This window comes from Cervus elaphus, chromosome 15 (assembly GCF_910594005.1).
Source record: "Cervus elaphus chromosome 15, mCerEla1.1, whole genome shotgun sequence".
Lineage (NCBI taxonomy): Eukaryota > Metazoa > Chordata > Mammalia > Artiodactyla > Cervidae > Cervus > Cervus elaphus.
This window is the reverse complement of record NC_057829.1, coordinates 23,946,185-23,965,977: the sequence shown is the minus strand read 5'-3', so window position 1 is coordinate 23,965,977 and position 19,793 is coordinate 23,946,185. Positions and strand designations below refer to the sequence as shown.

General features: G+C 35.8%; 1 protein-coding gene across 3 annotated transcripts in view; it reads left to right on the top strand.

The window, feature by feature from the left end:
• Positions 1 to 2,441: 2,441 nt before the first annotated feature.
• Positions 2,442 to 19,793, top strand: part of CTNNA3 (catenin alpha 3) — a 1,812,800-nt gene continuing 1,795,448 nt past the window's right edge. For all 3 annotated transcript variants that reach the window (XM_043926199.1, XM_043926196.1, XM_043926201.1), the window contains exon 1: positions 2,442 to 2,605. The gene's annotated coding sequence lies outside the window, so the exon portion shown is untranslated. The remainder of the gene's footprint in view (positions 2,606 to 19,793) is intronic.

Below are 19,793 nucleotides of genomic sequence, written 5' to 3'. Positions count from 1 at the left end.
TAGAATAAAGTGGACTCATGGTTCATGCAAAAGCTAGTTTCATTTTTAAAGGGATTTTAATGTAAAGAAGAAACTATTCCGTTGTGATTAAAATACTGATTGTACCCTGAAAGGCTTATTTCCCAGAAGGGACTGCTGATAGGGATTGAGTTGTTTTCTTTTTGGAGGCCTCCCTTCTGTTCCTCTGATCTAACTGGCCCCTTAGACAGGGCTCTGCATCAAGGGGCTTCTCAGTACATGTGGTTGAGTGAGTTTGTCTGGGGCCAGCCCTGATACCTAGAGCCAGAGACACCCGTGATTACCTCAGAAGGATTTCTACGATGGCTCTGATTTATTCTTTTTTCTCTTTTTATCTAGCTCCTTGATCCCTAACCTTTGTTTGCTTGCAGGAAGAATGTGAGCCAAAATTTTAAAGTTTTAAAAGTATAAAGAAAGAAAACAAGTAAATAGGGAAGGATAATAAATACTGAACAAGACTGGGCAAGGTGACAAGATGGAATTACTGTGAAAATCTGGACGCAGGCCAGGGCACAAAATGCAGTGGCTGTGTAGTTTACAGGAACTATTTAGTGTTCAGCATGCTTCAGTGATCACCCAGAGAAAGCCAGATTTTTCCGGTTTTGTTTGCTACCCTATAGTTTGCTATGGAAATCTGACATAGGTGATCTGTGTTTTCTGTCACCCAACCGATATAAATATAGAGAACCGTGGGGCCTCTGCTCATCAAATCCGACGTGATTTGAATTGCTAGGAGGAGGACCTCTTGTGGCTATAGTGGGAAATACTTCAGCTAAAACCTATCTTGGAGGCTGCAGACATTTTTAAGAGGGAATTTTTTTTTTCTTAAATACAACTTTATAGAGCTCTTTAAAATTATATTCCATTATTTATAATATTTAATTGATTTGATTATACCAAGTAATATAATTGCATCTGTATTGCATCTCTGAGGAGTTCAATGTAATTTGAAGCACTTCAGATTTGATCCATGTAAAATCACATATCCCCTGAAAAGTATATAGAAAGAATAGTGGTTTTCATCTCCATTTTGCAGATGGAAACGAGAGGTACAGAGCAGGTAAGTAACTTATCTGTGGCTTTAAAATAGGAGCAGGCTGGCCCATAATAGAATTTGGGTATCTAATCTTGGGCTCAATTCAACATTCTGTGTTTAGAAAACATTCATTATTAAAGCTCTAAAACAAAAACTTCTATTTTGCAAGTGAAAAGTGATTTCTTTATTCAGGAAAAGATGGATTGAGAGACATAAAACTTACTCTTTGTTTTCACTGTGAAAAGAGGCTGTTCCTAGATTCTCCAGGGGGAAGAAGCTGCTTTAAAAAAAATCTGGGGAAGACAGTATATTAGCAACTAAGAATCGTTAGAGAAATGTAATGTCAAGTGCATGCACATTTTAAAGGAAGCTACATAAAAAGTTATTTCACAGATTTCCCTAGAAATCATATAAAATGAGACCTCTTTCATAATTGATTCTCTCTGACAATTTGCAAACCTTGCCTTTTCCTCTTAGCTCCCTCATATTTGTTCTAAGAGTGCCTATAGAGCTAATAAATAAATGCCTTTAAAAATGTTTGAATTCAGCCTTTTAAGAACAGAAATGCCAAAACTCAAACGAACAGTTTTATTTTAGGGGTAGTTACCACCTACTACTACAGTCACTACTTTTATGACTTTGGCAGAAAGTCACAAAAGTGTTAATGCCTAAAAGAATATGGTACAAGTTCAGGTGGGGTGTCAAGGAATAGATGCAGTGATAAAGCATAAAGCAGGGGTATGGAAGATTGTTCCAATGAATGTTAAGATGTTGATGGTGAGGAGATTAAAAAGGGAAAGAGGAAATATATAAAAGAATAGCCATAGGAAAAAGAAATTTTGTTGGAAAGAGTTTTTTTTGTAGTGACTTTAATAATGGTTTCTTTCACCTGTGGAGCTTTTGGTAAGTCTTCACTTACATTCTTTACTAATAATTACATGGGTCTAAATAAACCCTAGAGGCACAGAGCATGATGCTTGGTAAGATTTCAGAGGAAAAAACTATCTCAGATATGACACAGAATTCTACGGTACTGAAGACACTGAATTTTACATAATTGATCTTTTGATGTGTGAATTTCCTGGACTTTCCTATTATCCCTGCTTTATCATTTTTCACTCTCGATGATTCCAGCATTCAGCTTTAATTAGATGTAAGAGGTCCTTGTTTCAGAAAGGTACTAGAGAAATGCAGATCCTACGTATTTAGAGCTTCCTGACAGCTATGTTTGTAGATCTCTGGGTAAAGTATGTGTCTGGCCTTTTTCAACAAAGTATTTTCAGTAACAAGTTGTCAGTGAGGTCAGTGACTAGCAGTTCAGGATTAGATACCACCCACCCTGGTTTGTAACCTCCCCCTTCTCTCTCATCCTGGGTGAATGCCGCTCTGCTGAAGTGACTGCCCCACTGTCACTGACCCTCAGTTTGGTGCTCTGCAGCTCTGTGACTAACCAAGAAGTCTTATTTTTTTTCCTCACCCAAACTCTTTTTGGAAAATTTCCTACAAGAGCCGAATTTTAAACACATTTACTCTATAGGAAGCAACAGAAAGGTAAGAGTCAAGTCGTAAAAAGAGGAGCTGGACTTCAGTGCATTCTTGTTTCTGCGTTGAAATTGCTCTGCCTTAGTTACATATTGTAGGTTTAAAGTGTGGGGTTTCTTTCTGAATTAAGGAACATCACATTATTATATAAAACGGGAATGTTTTGACTAGTTATGTTGAGAAATATAGGCTTTCACGCTGTTTAAAGTTATAAATAACTTTCAAACTAGTGCCAGGGGAAGCTAGTAGCCAAGGTCGTGCTTTGCATTCAGAGAGTTTCTGGCTATAAAAAGCCGATTGGGATCCAGTGCAGGAAAAGATAAGATATGGCCTGGATACATGTGCCTTGGCATGGGGCTGGGGCAAAATATTTGAAGGGATTTTACTTTCAACCCAAAACTTGTTCATAGTAATGGGAGATTTTTAAAATGAGATAGTGGCAAAAGCCTCAATTTTGAATTTAATATTTGCTTTATATACTTGTTTTATACTTGTCAATAATATTAGGAAATTGAGGAATCTCTCAGAGCTGTTTTTACTGCCATTTATAATCAAATGAAAATCACACTAGTTGAGATGAATATGGGAAATAGTCATCAGTCATGTAAAGAGAAGGTCACTATCTGACAGTGGCTGGGGTGACTGCAAGCAATTGCTCTCAGTTGCACTGAAAACAGAACTGGAGAGAAGTACAAATGGAAACGGGAGGAAATTTAGGTTAGGCATCAGGAAGTTCATTAACTGTACATGTTTTGAGTCATGGATATGCACCACTAAGACAGTTGCAACATATCTGATGATGTAAGAGATCCAATGATTTGCTTAAAACCCACAGGTGGGAAAAACAGGATTTCAAATTAGCCTTGGTTGTGGGTTTATGGCTAGGTTTTTTTAGACAGACTAAAATGTCAACATACTGAGAACAATTGTGGTTTGGAGATATAGATTATCAGTAGTCAAATTCAAATGGCATATTTGGATGAACTATTAAAATTTTGTTATCCACTATAAAAAAATTACCTTAGTAGTGGCATAGGACAATTTGTTAAAAGAAGAAACCCAAAATACCAACAGCATATATACAACTATTTCCATTTGTTGCGTCCTATACACAGTCTGTGTCTCTCTTAATTGAGTGAAATATTGGGATTTTTATAGTAAAATTTATGTTTATTTTCATTATAAAAATGATATGAGTTCATTGTAGGGATTTTAAAAGCACAGACAAAATTATCTGTAATCTAATTGATACATTTTCTTTTAGTCTTTTTTCTCTGTACAACTTTAAAATGAATTGCAGTAAAACTGTGGATAAAATTTGGTACCTTGCTTTTCATTTAACCTTTACCAAAACATTTTCCATATGATATTACCTAATCTACATAGATGTTATTTTAGATTTCTAACATTCTTCCAAGTGAATAGATATAAGTTTATTAATCATTGTTGAACATCTAGGTGCTATGGGGTGTGTGTTTGTGTATTTATTTATTTTAAAGGTCATTTCCCTAAGCTCTATTTTTAAGTGTGGACTAATTAGAGAAAATTAGAGTTGAAGGCAAAGATTGTGATTTTTAAGAAGATGGCTTTTACTGGTTTTCTTTTAAGGTTTTGTATAATTCTTTATCTACCAACTGAAATATTTATTGAGTGTCTGTGAGATGCAAAACATAGTTATCAGGCACAGAGATAGCAATATATTTAGTATTTGGAAGGATCTTCTCTAGTTACAAAATTTCTCCTTATGAACTTTCACAGGTATCAACAAAGCTACATGTTGAAAATTCTTTATCTCTGCCTGAAACCAACAGACAGTATTATTGACTGCTTATGTTATTTTGGACTTTAAAACAACAGAATTTATAAATAACTTTTGTAGAGGATTATCTATATGTTGTCCATATTTTATGAATATTATGATCTGTGGCAAAGAAATAGAATTAGAAAGAACAAATATTTTATAATAGAAGTCTGTGGAAATTAGAATTATTTGGAGAAAATCTAGCGAGTAAGGTGTAAAGAAAAAGTATAGAAGGCGCATGTTAAAACAGTTTCAGTTTTTGAATTTTCTGCTTATGGAACCATGAGAGTGGAGTAAGGCATGGGTAGGGTGGGAGTTAGGCAAGATATGAAATTTTATAGGGGTGGGGGTGAATGAGAAGGGGAATAAAAGAATTTGGGGCCCTGAAAAAAAAAAGAAAAAAAAGAAATTTTAATTCTGTTATTGGTATTGAATTTGGGAATTATGGTTATAGAAATAGAATATATTGAAGTAAAAAGCCAAGGAATTGGTAATAAATAAAATGATTTGATTTTCAGAGGTAGTGGCTGGTACAGAGAAGTCAAAATGGAAAGAGTAGAGGTATCAGTATTTGGTGGGAGGTGAGGTATGGGGTTGTGAATTTTTAAAGAATATGTTTTGCCTGGATCATCTTGTTTTAATTGTAGAGTTTTATTTTTTCAGTGGTAGTTAGAGAAAAATCATAGCTATGGAGGGGTGGGAGTTCCATTCTTTATTCACTCTGAACTTCTGCTAGCATGTTTCTATTTTTTCTTTGGAATAGGAAGGATTAAGACTTAAGTAGAGAAGTTGGCAGCCCAATCTTGCCTGGAGAGAAACTATGTGCCTTGTAATGAAGACTTAAAAATAGTGTTTATTTATGGATCATTGGCTCATGGGAATGTTACTCTAGAGACTCAAAAAGAATGATTTTCTAAATCTTGTTTCGATACTGGATTTTAAGTGACATGATATTGTGGGGTGGAACTCCAGAGTTTTGCCCAATTGCAAACCTAATGGAAAGTGACAGATACTTGAGACTATAGAATTTTTGAAAATGAACATGACTGTTAGCTGTTGCACCTGATTTTCACATGCTTACTTACTATTTTTAGCTATATTATTGCAGTCTAGTACACAGCCAGTAATCTGCTACCAATTTAATCACTAACTTCCAGGATCTGAGAAGTGACTAAATTCCTATGTGCAAAATAGTAAATTAGGTCAAGTTTACCTGGGACCCCCACTCCTTTGCCTTTTTCCTGCTTCTCATTATCCTAGCTGGTATGCCTGTGCTGCTTCGGGTCCCTCCGTTAATGGCGAAAAACATTTGATGGAGAAGGCAATGTTTAGTACAAAAACCTTTAAGTATTGGAACTTGAAGACTTTAGCCTCTATTTTGTATTAGCACCATTCAAAATGTGATCAGCAGTTCTCAGTCTATTACTGGTTCATGAAAGGAGACTATACAAGCATTTATCTTCTTTGTTTATATGCATATGGAATAGAGAATTGGGATGGAGGTGTACTAGATAATACATGAATAACTAGATTATAATTGAATAACTAGAATGAATAATAGCTAGTACAATTAACTAGATAATAAATGAATTACCAGGTCTCAGCTGATGAGTCTTCTGGAGGTAGTATCAATGCGAAGAGGCCCTGGGTTACCTCATTGAGAAAACAGAATGATAGAGAAGCAGGATTCCTCAAAGGGCTACTTTGGCTCTACGCCAACATTGGCCTTGGAATTATTTGCTCTTTCTAGATGACTTGAGTACCAGATATTACTCTTAGTGCTGGGGATAGATACTAGTGAACCAAATTAAAGCCCTGCCCTTGTGGTGCTTCCTTTCTAGTGTTTGTGTTTTTAGTGGGTAGGGATGAAGATGAAGGGAGAGTGAGAAATAAAACCTACCTCTCTGTGATTCTCCAGAAGTACCAGGGTCTTTCTTAGTCCAGGGCTGGAGCTCATTGATTATGTTTCCATGGAAATTTGTAGGATTCATTAGCTTTTCTGTTAGAATCAGCAGTTCCCTTTCCAACATGGGTTAACAAAAGTTTTAAGAATCAAATAATCAATGATATGCATTGCTGGTTGCCTATGCAATATCCATGTATTCTGCTCTTTGCTAACTTACAGAACCCTGATTTAGGTCAGGAAAAAAAGGGTTTATGCTATACGTAGTTATCTGCATCTTATGTCCCCCCTGCTTTCCCTGAATTAGGATAGTTACATTTAGTTAAGATAGATGCATGTAGACCCACCTCATTTTTTTTCAATTTCTTCATACTATATGTGAAACGGGAGAGAAGGGGGCAAGATACAACCTTTAAAAGAATGACATAGCCATGGGACATGACATGCACTGGTTAAAACCAACTAGTCCAAGATAGTGGAAGATTTGGCTTCCAGTGGACCTTGAACTTCATTATATGCTTATTGTCATACATAAGCATGCTAAATGACACACCCACAAACACCATGGCAGTTCTGAGACTCACCATAAAAGTAAAAAAGTGGGTGGTGGCCCAGTTCCTGGAAATCCCCACTCTTTCCCTGAATATTATAGTTGAAATAATTCACCGACTCATTAGCCTATGAGATTACCCAACCCATAAAAGCTAACTACCCCATATTTTGGGGCCTCTTGCCTTCTGAGATGGCCCACGCTGTCTGTGGAGTTATTTCTCCCAAAGCCATTCTTGCCTTTTGAGATGGACTGCATTCTGTCTATGGAACATGCATCTCTAAATAAATTCACTTCTTACTTATCACTTTGTCTCTTACTGAATTCTTTCTGCAATGAGACATAAAGAGCCTGAGCTTCATTTTTAAATTTAGTTTATTTAAAGAATTTGTGGCTGCACTGAGTCTTTGTTGCCTCACAAGGGCTTCTTGTTGGGTGCACAGACTAATCTTTATTTCACTAGAAGGAGGATTCTTAACCAGTGGACCATCAGGGAAGTCCCAAACCTGAGCTTCCTTATGTAATGAGACCAGGTATATGATTTCAGTTAAAGACTGTGAGTTCAAGTCCTTATTGGAATTTAGGCTGGGTTAGAGAAGGCAATGGCAACCTACTCCAGTACTCTTGCCTGGGAAATCCCATGGACGGAGGAGCCTGGTAGGCTACAGTCCATGGGGTCGTGAAGAGTTGGACACGACTGAGCAACTTCACTTTCACTTTTCAGTTTCATGCACTGGAGAAGGAAATGGCAACCCACCCCAGTATTCTTGCCTGGAGAATCCCAGGGACAGGAGCCTGGTGGGCTGCCGTCTATGGGGTCACACAGAGTCGGACACGACTGATGTGACTTAGCAGCTTAGCAGCATCAGAGTCCTGGCATGTGGTTCAAGTTCCATCTGAGTTGCACAGTTTCATATGGATGTAGCATAATATATTTAGCTCATTCTATATTGATGAATATGTTTGTTGTTTTCCATATATATTTTTTTATGTTGCTATGCCATAATGAATATCCCTGTTCACATATCTTGATGTAATTTTATGAATATATCTTTAGGATAAATTCATTACAATAGAATTGCTGAGTCAAAAGAAATGTTCATTTTACAATTTAATAAGTATTAACTTTAATTGGAAATATCAGCTGAAGGTTAAAGAGTATAGAGTATGCATAATTTAAAATTTGAGAGCTGTTACCATATTTTTCTTCAAGAAGGTCATATCAATTTTTACCCCCACAAGCAGCATATGTTGAAAGCTTATGTCCCTAACTCTTACCACTGTTGATAATGATCTTTTAGTGATAGGTGAAAATTATATCTTGTTCTTTTGATTTGCATTTGATTAATAGTAAGTAAGGTTGAGCAATTTCTAAATATTAGCCCATTGTATTTCTTTTTTATACAAATTGCCTTTCCATATTTTTTGCTCTTCTTTTCTTTTCCAGTTTTATTGAGATATAATTGTTATACCTCACTGTATGTTTAAAAGGTCCAGCATAATGGTTTGATTTACATGTATAGTTGACCCTTGAACAACATGAATTGAATGACAGAGATCCACTTATAAGCAAATATTTTTTTCAGTACTAAATAGTATTGTATTACATGATCTGTGGTTGGTTGAATCTTCAGATGTAGAACTGAAGATATGGAAGAACTGTGGATATGAACATTAAACTATTTGTGGAGTTTTGACTGTTAGGAGAGTTGGTGTTCCTAATTCCTATGCTGTTCAAGGATCACCTGTATAGTAAAATGATTACTGTGATAAGTTTAGTTTGCATCCATCCTTTCATATAGACACAATAAAAAGAAAAGGAAAAGAAGAAACAATTTTTTTTTTTAGTTTTTTTAGTAAACTCTTAGGGTTTACTCTCTTAGTAACTTTAATGAATGTCATACAGCAGTGATAACTATAATCATATTGTACATTATATCCCAAGGACTTATTTATTTTAAAACTGGGAATTTGTTCCTTTTTCACCAAAGTTTGTTACTTCCCTTCAATTCTCCTTCCCCCAGCCGCAATGCCCCATCTCTGGTAAGCACAAATATGATCTCCTTTTGTGTGACTTTTTTTTTTTAAAAGATTCCACATACGAATGAGATTATACAATATTTTTCTTTCCTCTGTCTGTCTTATTTCACCAAGCATAATGCCCTCAAGTTCCATTCATGTTGGTATAAATGGCAGGATTTCCTCATTTTTAATGGCAGAATAATATTTCATTATACAGTGTGTATATGCCACAACTTCTTTATCTATGCGTCAATCAGTGGACACTAAAGTTGTTTCCATGTCTAAGCTAAGCTATTGTAAATAATACTGCTATGAATATGGGGGTGCAGATATCTTTTTGAATTAGTGTTTTGTTTCTTTTGAGTATATTCCCAGAAGTAAAATTACTGGGTTGTATAGTAGTTCTATTTATAATTTTTGAGGAACCACCATACTGTTTTCCACAGTGGCTGCACCAGTTTACAGTCTCACCAAGATAGTGCACAAGGGTTCCCTTTTCTTCACATCCTTGCCAATGCATATTATCTGTTGTCTTTTTGATTATGGCCATTCTATGGTATGAGGTGATATCTCAGTGTAGTTTTGATTTGCATTTCCCTAAAGACTAGTGATGTTGAGCATCTTTCAGTGTACCTGTGGACCATTTGTATATAGTCTTTAGAAAAATGTGTATTTCCAATCTTTTGCCCACTTTTAGTTGTGGGCAATTTTTTTTTTTTTTTGCTATCGAGTTGAATAAGTTCTTTCTTTATTTTGGATATTAATCCCTTATTGAATATATGATTTGCAAGTATTTTTCCCTATTGTGTAGGTTTCCTTTTCACTTTGTTGATTGTTTCGCTGTGTAGAAGCTTTTTAGTTTGATGTATTCCCAATTGTTTATTTTTGCTTTTGTTTCTATTGCCTGAGGAAACCAACAAACAAAAATACTACTAAGACCTATGTCAAAAGTATTCCATGCTTACTGCATGTGATTTTTTCTAGAAGTTTTATGGTGTTAGTCCTTACATTTAAGTCTTTAATCTATTTCAGGTTAATTTTTGTGAGTGGTGTAAGGTAGGGGTCTAGTTTTATTCTTTTACATGTGAATATCCAATTTTTCTAACACCATTTATTGACGAGAGTCTTATCCATTGAGTATTCTTGGCTCCGTTGTCAAATATTAGTTGAATTTATACTTAGGTTTACTTCTGGGCTCTCTATTCTGTTTCGCTGGTCTATTTGTCATTTTTGTGCCAGTATCATACTTTTTGACTGCTTGAAGTCAAAAACTTGAAATCAGGAAGTATGATGCCTCTCACTTTGTTGTTTTTTTCTCAGGATGACTTTGGCTATTCTGGGTCTTCTGTGGTCCTATATAAACTTCAGAATTTTTTTCTACTTCTGAAAAAATGCCATTGAAATCCTGATAGAAATTGCATTGAATCTATGGGTGGTTTTTGGTCAGTCTAGAGACTGACATTTTGACAATAATAATTCTTGTAATCCATGAACATTGGATACATTTCCATCTATTTTGTGTTCTTAAATTTTTTTCATCAGTGTTTTCAGAGTAAAGATCTTTCACCTTCTTGGTTAAATTTATTCCCAAGTATTTTATTTAATGTTTTTCATTTTATTTAAAATGGAATTGTTTTCTTTCTTTCTTTTTCAGATAATTCTTTGTCAGTGTATAGGAATGCTACTGGTTTCTATATGTTAATTTTGTATCCTGCAACTTTATGAAATTCATTGATTAGAATGAGTTTTCTCAGCTTTTCAGTAGAGTCTTTAATATTTTCTGTATATAAAATTATGTCATTTGCAAATAGTGACAGTTTTACTTCTTCCTTTCCAAATCTGATGCCCTTTATTCCTTTTTTGTGTGTGATTGCTCTGGCAAGGAGATCCAGTACTTATTTTCTTTAATTGCCCCATAGTAAATTAAGCAAATTAGTTTTTTTTTTGTTTGCTTAATGTGTTGCAAGTATTTCCCTCTAATTTTTTGTTTATTTTACTTTTATGTTTTATTTTAAAATCATATATATGTATGATTTTATTTAAAAAAAATAAAATATTTTTGTGTTCAGTTTTTAAAACCTCTTCCTTTATGGTTTCTGAATTTTGTGTTTGGTTAGAAAGGACTTTCTACTTCAATTATTATACATAATTGTATTATATGTAAATTCACTCATACTATCTTTCAGAATTTATAACTTTTGTTATATCTGGAATTGATTTTAAGCAAAGAAATGAGTCATGAGTCTTGGAGTCAGCTGAATCTTAATTTTTCTTCTAAATGTTTATTTAGTTGATCTAATATGATTTATGTAAGGGTCACTCTTTCCTGCTAATTTAAAATCTTTATCATAAGATAAATTTATTTTAGAGTCTGTGTTTCACTCTTTCTCCTGTTGTGGCAATATTCTTTTTAGAAAATTTTTTATTTTACATTGAGTATAGTTGATTTAACAATGTTGTGTTAGTTTCAGGTGTATAGCAAAGTTTATATATATATGTATATGTTTATATATATATTCATTCTTTTTCAGATTCTTTTTTTTTTTTTTAATTTTTTTATTATTATTATTTTTTATTTATTAGTTGGAGGTTACCTTTTTCAGATTCTTTTCTCATATAGGTTATCACAGAATATTGAGTAGAGTTCCCTATGCTATACAGTAGGTTCTTGTTGGTTTTCTCTTTTATATATAGTAGTGTGTATATGTTAATCCCAAGCTCTTGATTTATCCCACCTTCCCTTTCCCCTTGGTAACCATAAGTTTTTCTGGTAATGTTTTTATCTAATTTTTCTGTAATCTCTACTTTCCCTGCCTTTTCTTTTCTTATTTATTCTAAAAAAAATTTTTTTTTCATTGACTTACAATATTGTGTTAGTTTCAGGTGTGTAGCAAGATGATTCAGTTCTTTTTCAGTTTATATTCCATTACAGATTATTATAAGATATTGAATATAATTTACTGTGCTAAATAGTAAATCCTTGTTGCTTATTTATTTATTGGAGTTTGTATCTGTTAATCACATTCTCCTTATTTGATTCTCTCTCCCTCCCTCTTCCTTTTGGTATCTATGTTTTCTATGTCTATGAATTTGTTTCTGTCTTTATATATGAATTCATATGTATTATTATTATTTTTTAAAATTAATTTATTTTTGGTTGCACTGGGTCTTCATTGCTGCATGTGAAATTTCTCTAGATGTGGCAATTGTTTGTTGGTGGCCACTTGGATTATTTCCATGTCTTGGTTATTATAATGCTGCCATGAACATTGGGGTGCATGTGTGTTTTCAAATTAGAGTTTTCAATTTTTTCTTAATATATATCCAGAAGTATGATCATTGGATCATATAATAGCTCTAGTTTCATTTTTTTGAGGAACTTCTCTACTGTTTTCCATAGTGGCTGCACTGATTTAACATTCCCACCAACAGTGTGGGAGGGCTCTCTTTTCTTCACACCAGCATTTACTTGTAGATTTTTCAATGGTGGCCATTCTGACTGGTGTGAGGTGATACATCATTGTGTTTTTGATTTACATTTCTTTAATAATTAACAATGTTAAGCATCTTTCCATGTGCCTGTTGGCTATCTGTGTTTTTGGAAAAGCATCTACTTAGGTCTTCTGCCCATTTGTTGATTGAGGCGTTTATTTATTTATTTTTTCAATTTTGAGTTGTATGAGCTCTTTGTGTATTTTGGATATTAACTCCTTGTTGGTCATATTGTTTGCAAGTATTTCCTCCCATTTCATACGTTGTCTTTTTGTTTTATTGATGATTTTCTTTGCTGTGCAAAAACTTTGAAGTTTGATTAGGTGCCATTTGTTTGTTTTTGCTTTTATTTCTCTTTGCTTTGGGAGATGAATCTAAGAAAATATTGCTATAATTTATATCTGAGAATGTTTTTCCCTATGTTCTTGTTTAGGAGTTTTATGGTGTCATTTCCTATATTTAGGTCTTTAAACCATTTTGAGTTTGTTTTTGTATGTGGTGTGAGTTTTCTAATTTCATTGATTTATATATAGCTGTCCAGCTTTCCTTACACCAAACACTTGTTGAAGAGACTTTCTTTTTTCCATTGTATATTCTTGCCTCCTTTGTAGTATAGCAATTGACTGTAGGTGCATGGGTTTATTTCTGGGCTCTCTATTCTAGTTCATTGATCTGCAAGTCTGTTTTTGTGCCAGTACCACACTGTTTTGATTACTGTAGCTTTGAAGTATAGTCTGGAGTCTGGTTATACCTCCAGCTTTGTTCTTTTTCCTCAGGATTGCTTTGGCAATTCTGGGTCTTTTGTGATTCTATATATATTGTAGAACTTTGTTGGGGGGGAATAATTTTGATTTTTTAAATCATTTTATTTTTTAATTTTTATTTATGGCTATGCTGGGTCTTTATTGCTGGACATGGGCTTTCTCTAGTTGTGGTATATAGACTTCTCATTGCAGTGGCTTCTCTTGTTGCAGAGCATGGGCTCTAGGGCACACAGGCTTCAGTATTTGTGGCACATGGGCTCAGTAGTTGCAGCTCCTGAGCTCTAGAACACAGGCATAGTAGGTTCTGTTGTGACACCCTAGCTTAGTTGTTCCGTGGCCTGTAGGATCTTCCTGGATCAGGGATTGAACCTATGTCTTTTGCATTGGCAGGTGGATTCTTTACTACTGAGCCACTAGGGAAGCCCTATATTGTAGGATTATTTGTTCTAGCTCTGTGAAAAATGTCATTGGTAATTTGATAGGAATTGCATTAAATGTGTAGATTGTTTTGGGTAGTATGACCAATTTAGCAATATCAATTCTTCCAATCCAGGAGCATGGAATATCTTTCCATGTCTTTGAATTTTCTTAAATTTCCCTTATCAACATTTTACAGTTTTCAGCTTATGGTCTTTCACTTCTTTTAAGTTTATTCCAGGGTATTTTATTTTTTTGATGTGATATTAAAGGGATTATTTTTACATTATTAGTGTAAAAAATGCAACCGAGTTTAGTATATTAAGCTTGTATCCTGCTACCTTGCTGATGCAACCCCTACTTTTAAAACTACTTTTTAACATGTTTTAATATCTGGAAGGATTAATCTTTCTCCTTATTCTTTTCTGCTCCTTCAGGGTTTTCTGATATCTAATCACATACTATTTATTTCCAGATGAATTTTAGTGTAACATTTTAGAAAATTATTATAATAGCCTTTGAATATTTTAATTCAGGGAGAAAATAATGCCCTTTTAATGTTTAATCTCCCTATACATCAGGGCTTCCCTCGTGGCTCAGACAGTAAAGAATCTGCCTGCAATGCAGGAGACTCAGGTTTGATCTCTGGGTTGGGAAGGTCCACTGAAGAAGGGAATGGCTACCCACTCCAGTAATTCTTGCCTGAGAATTCCATGGACGGAGAATCCAGGCGGCCTGCAGTCCATGGGGTTGTAAAGAGTAGGACATGACTGAGCAACTAACACAGACACACCAACACATCATCTTTTTATTTATTCACTTCTTTTTTGTCCTTCAGTAGAGTTGTCTTTACACAAGTATTTTGTACATTTTGGTTGCTATCTTTGGTTTTATTCATAGCCTGGCATCTTTCCTTCCATAACATTTTTTAACACTGGCTATTTATTTGTAAGAAGGATTTGAGTCCACATTTGTATTTCTAAGATTGCCTCTGGTGGTTGAGGCACAGCTGATATACAAATGGGACTTGGGGACCCAGATCTCTGAGTGTGCTTCTTCAACTAGGTATGTCCACCCTGAACTGTACCACCATCCAGCCCACATGTGTATATGTTAAAAACATATATTGATTTATTTGCCTGCATCAGGTCTTAGCTGTGGCACGAGGGATCTTTGATCTTCATTGTGTCATGTGGGATCTTTAATTGTTGCATGTGAACTCTTAGTTGTGGTGTATGGGATCTAATTCCCTGACAAGAGATTAAACCCATGCCCCTTCATTGGGAACACAGAGTCTTAGCCACTGGACCCCAGAGAAACCCCCAGCCCACATATACTTTATTTTTAAAGCATTTTTATAAAACTTAACTTTTTAAACTGAAAAACTTCTATTTGCATGTTTATTTTTATTTTAGTAAAGTGTGCTTTAGCTAGAATTCTTGATTGCAACCAAGAGTCTGCTCTGGATAGCTCCAGCTGAGTTTTTCACAAATGATACTAGACAACTCATAGATTCTCTTGGAGAGCCACTAAACAGCCAAAGACAATGCAGCTGTAGGGAGAATGTCCAACTGTACCTGAGGAATGGTCCTATGGGTGTACTAGATTCCATTATTCCTTGCTCTTGCACTGGGCAGTAGAGTCCTTCTACAACTATCCCAGAAGGATCTGATGTCTGTAACCTTTAAAAATCTCATCCAAGCTGTCTTTGGTGGTGAAATCTGGGTCCCACTACTTCAAGGGAGTCTGAGAAGAGCACGTTTCTTAACTTTCCAGTCTCTCTATTAGAGGGGGAAAGCTGGGCCAGGGATGGAAATGGTGTTAACAAACAACATTTGCCACAGAGGGCTTTCAGTGAGAATACATCTTCCTTTGGCCTTGACCTTAGGTCCTCAGTTCTCTGATTCTCTTTTCCCAAGGAAACTGCTACCAGTTTCTGGTGAAAATTAAAGAAGAATTATTCCATGTCAATATTTACAAATTTACTTTTCATCATAGCTACCACTTGGTTGAATTTAACTTATTTTTCTATGCTATTCTAGATTGTTTTAATGTTGTTTCTATCTATTGGTGAGGACTGATATTCTCTAGTAAGGACATCAGTCAGTTCAGTTCAGTCACTCAGTCGGGTCTGACTCTTTGTGACCCCATGGACCACAGCACGCCAGGCCTCCCTGTCTATCACCAACTCCCGGAGTTTACCCAATCTCATGTCTGTTGAGTCAGTGATGCCATCCAACCATCTCATCCTCTGTCGTCCCCTTCTCCTCCTGCCCTCAATCTTTCCCAGCATCAGGGTCTTTTCAAATGAATGAGCTCTTCGCATCAAGTGTCCAAAGTATGGGAGTTTCAGCTTCAACATCAGTCCTTCCAATGAACACCCAGGACTGATCTCCTTTAGGATGGACTGGTTGGATCTCCTTGCAGTCCAAGGGACTCTCAAGAGTCTTCTCCAACTCCACAGTTCAAAAGCATCAATTCTTTGGTGCTCAGCTTTCTTTATAGTCCAACTCTCACATCCATACATAACCACTGGAAAAACCATAGCCTTGACTAGATGGACCTTTGTTGGCAAAGTAATGTCTCTGCTTTTTAATATGCTGTCTAGGTTGGTCATAACTTTCCTTCAAGGAGTAAGCGTCTTTTAATTTCATGGCTACAATCACCATCTGCAGTGATTTTGGAGCCCCCCCAAAATAAAGTCAGCCATTGTTTCCACTGTTTCCCCATCTATTTGCCGTGAAGTGATGGGACTGGATGCCATGATCTTAGCTTTCTGAATGTTGAGCTTTAAGCCAACTTTTTCACTCTCCTCTTTCACTTCCATCAAGAGGCTCTTTAGTTCTTCTTCACTTTCTGCCATAAGAGTGGTGTCATCTGCATATCTGAAGTTATTGGTATTTCTCCCGGCATCTTGATTCCAGTTTGTGCTTCATCCATCCAGCCCAGCATTTCTCTGTATATAAATTAAATAAGCAGGGTGATAATATACAGCCTTGACATACTCTTTTCCTGATTTGGAACCAGTCTGTTGTTTCATGTCCAGTTCTAACTGTGGCTTCCTGACCCGCATATAGATTTCTCAAGAGGCAGGTCAGGTGGTTTGGTATTCCCATCTCTTTCAGAATTTTCCACAGTTTATTGTGAATCACACAGTCAAAGACCTTGGCATAGTCAATAAAGCAGAAATAGATGTTTTTCTGGAACTCTTTTGCTTTTTCTTTTTTTGTAAGGGCATACAAATTGTTAAAATATGAAATGCTTTTGTATTCCTTCTCCAGTAGCCTTCCTTCACTTGGCCTCTGCCTGGGACCCTCTAGATTTTCCTTAGACCCAGCAACTAAAGGATGAACCCTCATATACAGGGAGCTTTCCAAGACCCAGCTCCAGGCTAGACTCTGATTAGTTGGGGCCTAATCCATGCTGGTTGTTAAATACTTTTAATATCTCCCCTAATTATAGGCAAATGAAATCCAATTGGATTCTGTGTATTTCCTAAGCTTTTTTCTCTGGTTGCAGTTCAAATCATACAAATGAGAAAATATATGACAATTTATGTAACTAGTCTCTCTTGATGCACGTTTAGGTTGTTTCTAGCTTTTTATTATCACAAAAACACTACACACTGCAGTCCTTGCCTTGCATCTTTGTACACATGTTCAGGTTCCTAAGCTAAAGTTGTTTTAGTGAAACCAATATACCTTCTTTAGTTATGATATTGAAAAAAAGCTAAAGAAAAAATTATATTAGTTTAGTTTGAGGGGCTTTTAATACAACCATACCAAAATGAGATCATTACTCTCTTTTCCAATAAATAATATTTTGATACTATATTATAATTTTCCGTGGATTAACATTAGATTTTCAGAATCTGCCTTTTTGATATATGGGAGAACACTTGTTATTTCCCTGTGCCATGATTACTCAAAGATGCTAACCATAATTTTGTGTTAATATATTTTTTATTATATTTTTCAGTGTTCTGCAGTATAGTGGTTCTCACCCCAGAATACTTTTGCTTCCCAGGAGACATTTGACAATGTCTAGAATTATTTGTGATTACTACAACTAGGAGGCTGATGATACTGGCATCTAGTGGCTAGAGGCCAAAGATGCTGCTAAATATCCTACAACTCAAGACAGCCCTTCCCCTCCCATCCCCCGACTCCACAACAAATTATCCAGCCTAAAATGTCAGTAGTGCTGAGAATGAGAAGGCCTGCTATAATAAAATACACCTGGAAATGGGCATTTTTTTAAACAAACATTCTCCCACTGTCTTTTCTGGCTGGTTTATCAATTTCTTAAGATTGTTGGCGCAGTCTTTCGTTTTTTAAAAAAAAGTGATGAATTTTTGGCTATGCTGGGTCTTGATTGCTCTGCAAGGGCTTTCTCTAGTTGCAGTGAACTGGGGCTGCTCTCTAGCTGTGGTGTGCAGACTCTAGGGCGTGGGACTTCAATAGTTGCGGAACATGGGCTTAGTTGCCCCACAGCATTAGTGGAATCTTCCCAGACCAGGGATCAAACCAGCATCCCCCGAATTGGCAGGCAGATTCTTAACCACTGGACCACCAGGGAAGACCTTGTTCCTTGGTATATAACATGAAAGCAAACTTCCTCTCTGTAACTTGTTAACATGGAATCTACCTGGGAGTAGAGGAGCTAGGTTGTACTTTTCTTGTCCTTCCACCCTTAAATACAACCTAAATGTTTTTGTGTTGTTTTGTGTGTTTTTCACAAGTCTTTGCTCATTGTAGTAGTCCATTCTTCTATTAGGCCAATATCACCTTTTCCTTCTTTTGTATGTCCTTTAAAAATCTGAGTCTTTAGAAAATTCCTTAGATAGCACATTGAGTTATATTTACGTTCTCTCCCATTTTTTTACTCACTTGCGATTGCAGTGGTGAGTTTTATTTTTTGACCTGTCTCTCATTTTAGAATCTCTGGCTCTGGGAAATCCTTACATTTTCTCTGAACTGCTAAGCAATCTAAGATACTTGTCTTACTTTGCTTTTTATTTTCTTCCTTGGCTGTAATGAACTCTAAGGTGATATATTCAATTTTTCCCAAGGTTCCTGTCACTTTCACTTCACTAATGCATTCCTCTTTGTTGGTAAGGATTAAGCCCATGGTAGCCCTTCCATTCTTAGTTTCTTTTGCTCTCTGGATGATGAAGTTGCTGATAGAAAGGCAGATGATAAAGGAGAGGAGTGATTCCTCAGTGCAAATTTTAATTACTTTATTGTCTCTTTGGATTTACTGAATTCTTTTACTTTAGTTTTTAACCAGGTCTCTTTTTTATCCTGACATTTCACCTCAGTCAACTTTCTTTTCATTTTACTTAGAATTTCCATCACTTCTTACCTAGAATTTTTAACTTTCAGTATTTCACTGAGAGAACAAGAGTTGATGTATTATAAATTCTCTTTTGTCTTGAGGATAATTTCCCCTGTCTCCCTCTTTTATCATTATGCAGTCTTTTAATTTTGGATTTTTTTCTGTTTACTTATTTTTTTTAAAGACAGGAGATTTATTCGGTCCTGGCGTTTATCATAAGTGAGATATATACATATCTATATCCCTTTTGAGCTCTGTCACTATCAATTTTGGAGCTACATTATTTCTCTCTCAAATCTTAAAGTGCAGGGCAAGTATCTTGTTAAATTCCTGGGCTACAGGAGCTACATATTCATCTGGGACAACCATTCTCCTATTCCTATTATTTGGTCCTCTATTGGAGGTGAATTTTATCTTAGATAATTTGGAGCAATTCCGATTCCCTTTTCTAACAGAGATGCATAAAACCTAATCTCTAGCATAGCCTCTGCCAGTGTTTTTTTTGTATGTCTACTCCTGCTGTTGGGGCTGTAATGTCCCAGGGCACATATGTCATTCTTCCCTTGTCCTCATTTATCCTGTGTTGCATTTTTGGGAACTAGAAATCTTCCAGCTGAGTGTAGTTAGAAATATATTGCTGGAAGGCGGCCAGGAAACCTCTCTAGCTATCTAAAGAGCAGCTCCTGAGCAGTACCAGTGTGAAAGCTGGCTTTTTGTTGGCTGTCTCAGCCTCAAGTCTCTGATAGGAAGTCAAGATACATGGATTTGAGGGTCTGGCCCTATGGCTGCTTTAAATTTAGGTACCGGGGAGTTCTAGGTCTCCTCCCTCCTAATTTGTTCCATTCATGAAGTAGATAAGGTAGAGTGGCCAGATTGAGCAAATAAAAATATAAGACACACAGGTTTGACTT